The sequence below is a fragment of the Xenopus laevis genome, chromosome 1S (genome assembly GCF_017654675.1).
Source record: "Xenopus laevis strain J_2021 chromosome 1S, Xenopus_laevis_v10.1, whole genome shotgun sequence".
NCBI classification, from domain to species: domain Eukaryota; kingdom Metazoa; phylum Chordata; class Amphibia; order Anura; family Pipidae; genus Xenopus; species Xenopus laevis.
The window spans coordinates 169720560-169724653 of NC_054372.1; the positions used below are offsets into that span (position 1 = coordinate 169720560).

General features: G+C 39.5%; 1 long non-coding RNA gene across 1 annotated transcript in view; it reads right to left on the reverse strand.

Annotated features, from left to right (window-relative positions):
* Positions 1–2508: 2508 nt before the first annotated feature.
* The window catches only part of LOC121399511, a 14344-nt gene continuing 12758 nt past the window's right edge, over positions 2509–4094 (reverse strand). The window contains exon 2 of the long non-coding RNA XR_005965099.1: positions 2509–2915. This is a non-coding gene — a long non-coding RNA (uncharacterized LOC121399511). The remainder of the gene's footprint in view (positions 2916–4094) is intronic.

Consider the following 4094-nt stretch of genomic DNA (forward strand, 5'->3'; position numbering starts at 1 on the left):
GTACATTGTCCCTTATAATACATGAGTGATACTCAGAGTTCCCTGTATAACTCAGTCTGCAGCCTTGTGCCTTTATATCGTCACAGAACAACCCCTCAGTGACTTCTAATATCCTTATCATTTACAGTAGGGGGTACATTATCCCTTATAATACATAAGTGATACTCAGAGTTCCCTGTATAAGTCAGCCTGCGGCCTTGTGTCTTTATATGGTCACAGAACAACCCCTCAGTGACTTCTAATATCCTTATCATTTACAGTAGGGGGTACATTATCCCTTATAATACATGAATGATACTCAGAGTTCCCTGTATAACTCAGCCTGCAGCCTTGTGCCTTTATATGGTTACTGGACCCCTCAGTCACTTCTAATATCCTTATCATTTACAGTAGGGGTTACATTATCCCTTATAATACATGATGATACTCCGACTTCCCTGTATAACTCAGCCTGCAGCCTTGTGCCTTTATATGGTCACGGAACAACCCCGTCAGTAACTTCTAATATCCTTATCATTTACAGTAGGGGGTACATTATCCATTATAATACATAAGTGATACTCAGAGTTCCCTGTATAACTCAGCCTGCAGCCTTGTGCCTTTATATGGCCATAGAACCCCTCAGTGACTTCTAATATCCTTATCATTTACAGTAGGGGGTACATTATCCCTTATAATACAAGAACTGGAATGGTTTTCATTTTGTAGGAAGCAGGAAAGGGACATAAAAAAATCTGTAACAGGTTTAGAAGTTAGAACACTTGTGATTCTGCACCTCCAGCAAATCTGCAAGTTGACTATGACATATTTCTCTACATGGCCGATATACAGCAGATCTGCAGGGGAAATAATAAATGTACATACCAGGAACAGATCACCTTGCTGGGACACACGCAGCACAGCAGAGGCAGCAGCAGCACGAGCACAAAGAGGAGTGGGAGGGGGTGGAGCCACAGCGGGAGATAGGCTGGAGGAGCGGTCCTAAAGCCAGACGGATCTATCAGGAGCAGCCGACTTACACAAGATGTTAGGGGGCGCCTTCTTGCCGCCCCTAACATCTTGCCGCCCTAGGCCCGGGCCTAGGGGTCCTTTCCCTAAATCCGGGCCTGGTTGGGAGTTTCCTTAAATGAGAAGGATCTTGGGGTTTTTGTAGATAACACGTTGTCTAATTCTGGGCAGTGTCATTCTGTGGCTACTAAAGCAAATAAAGTTCTGTCTTGCATAAAAAAGGGCATTAACTCAAGGGATGAAAACATAATTATGCCTCTTTATAGGTCCCTGGTAAGGCCTCATCTGGAGTATGCAGTGCAGTTTTGGACTCCAGTCCTTAAGAGGGATATAAATGAGCTGGAGAGAGTGCAGAGACTAAGTGCAAGTAAACTGGTTAGAGGGATGAACGACTTAAATTATGAGGGTAGACTGTCATGGTTGGGGTTGTTTTCTCTGGAAAAAAGGCGCTTGCGAGGGGACATGATTACACTTTACAAGTACATTAGAGGACATTATAGACAAATAGCAGGGGATCTTTTTACCCATAAAGTGGATCACCGTACCAGAGGCCACCCCTTTAGACTAGAAGAAAAGAACTTTCATTTGAAGCAACGTAGGGGGTTCTTTACAGTCAGGACAGTGAGGTTGTGGAATGCACTGCCGGGTGATGTTGTGATGCTGATTCTGTTAATACCTTTAAGAATGGCTTGGATGATTTCTTGGATATATCATAATATCGAAGGCTATTGTGATAGTAATATATATAGTTAGTATAGATATGGGTATATAGAATTTATGTGAAGGTATGAAGGGGTGTGTGTATGGATGCTGGGTTTTCAATTGGAGGAGTTGAACTTGATGGACTTTGTCTTTTTTTCAACTTGATTTAACTGTAAATGTAAATAACTATGTAACTATGTAACTGTGTAACTATACAGAAGTGCAAGGAGCACATGTTGACACAAGTAACCATAGTGAATGGGAATTTTCACACAAATGACTGCAGGCAGGGAAATGTGTGAACCTGCAAACGTGATGCGGTGAGTAAATAACTCTTTTAATGTACAGACATACAGTAGGGAAAACAACCAATCAAAAGTTTGATTTGATTCTTCTATTGTAATGAAATATTAAAATCAAATGTATAATTGTTTGCTATGGGTTCTCCCACTTTATATTAAGCCACCAAGATGGCTCCTTCTGTTTGTCTTTAAGGAAAGTGTGCCTACTAAAAGATGGCTTTAATTGTTTCCCTTAATTATTAATTCATGTGGCATATATTTAACAATGCCACTATGTTGTATGAAACCAAGTATTTATGATGTTTATTATCAGCGTCATTCCGTTTATTCTCAGGCAAGCAAATCCCCTAGACTGACTGGGAAAGCAATATTAAAGAGATGTTTCTCCCAATTATTTCAATTTCACTGCCCTTTCACAACTGTTTGCTGGGGTGGATGGTTTCTAGAGTTACTGCGTTGCTCAAGAGTTTATTTTATAAGCTGTGTATCTGGGGAGTTATTTCTTGGAAACTGTGTTTAATACAAAATCAAAATTACAGAAATACACAAAAGAGAAACAATGGTCAATTCTAGTGCTAATAGGGAACAGATGTACAGGGCTGCATGTGACACTTGCTATACTGTTGCTGTCTCAGTTCATAACATTCTTGGAGATGACCACTTAGGGGCTCCCTCTCATCTTCATCAGAATAGTCTTTTGTTTTGGGGAAGTAGGTGGTAGAATTTTTCATTTGATAGTGTTTTGTCAATTGATTTCAAATGGATCAGCATGTGGAATGCATAACCCAGAACTAGCAGCAGAACAAGGGACATGACAAGCCCCATAAGGATGGCTGGTGATAAATAAGTTGTGCAGTCTCTAACAGAGCCAAAACGTCCATCTTCCGCATTAAATGCCTGTTTCTAAGAAGGAAACAACAGTCAGCATTAAAACCCTGGCCCATATAAAAATATGCCCTATCTTTGAATTTTCATTTACATATGACAGTTACTGTATGAATAGGACCTGCTATAATGTACAGTATGTATGTATGTATAACTTTATTTGTAAAACACTGTTAAGGGGCTGAAGCGCTGTACAATGCATAAAAGTACAATATGTCTAAAAGTATACACGGGGAAGAGAAATCAAACAATAAATATACACAGAGCTCATATCAGAGCAAAGAGCTTAAGTGCTATGTGGTAAGAGACACAGTGGGAAGGAGGTCCCTGCCCCTAAGAGCTTACAGTCTTACAATGGACCCTTTTATTAGACACCAGTGGGATCACCTGACTATATATCATTGCACCCCCGCCTAATGGTTTTAAAAAATAGTGGTGAGCACAACTTTCCCTTGTTTGTTATAGTTTATACAGGAGCAGTGACCAGCTCCATGTTGTAGCTCCCACCCCTCCCAGCTATAGTCAGGTGATCCCACTGGTGTCTAATAAAAGGGCAGCCAAGTTTGGGAGTTTTACTTTGAAAGCAGCAAGTAAGTTGCAGGTAAAACTTAGTCCCTTTGTAAAATGTATAATGAAGCAATAGAATTCTTAATGAATCAGATGAAAATTGAGCATAGGACTGGCCAGATATGGGATGACTTTGACGTAGTTGGCCAGCTTAAATATATTGCAATATATGGACAAACAATCCCTGTTTTGTTTAAAGGGTAAGGCATTTTTCAGTAGCAGTATGCACAAAATGTCTCTGTCTTAAATATATTGATAATGGGTTGAGTGCAGAGGAATCTTGTATTTGTCTATATATATATATATATATATATATATATATATATATATATATATATATATATATATATATATATATATATATATATATATATATATATATATATATATATAGACACACACACACACACACACGCACTGTGGGAAGACAATACGCCAGCTTAAAGAGAGAATTGGAATGCATAGGGCCAGTATTTTGTGGTCACACCCTCATTGCACCCCTGCCTAATGATTTTAAAAATTAGTGGTGAGCACAACTTTCCCTTACTTGTGGTAACATGGGTGTGGTTTAAAAACAGGGAGTGGTCAACACCGGCTTCCATTATCTGCCCTCCTCTATGTAGGCGAGAA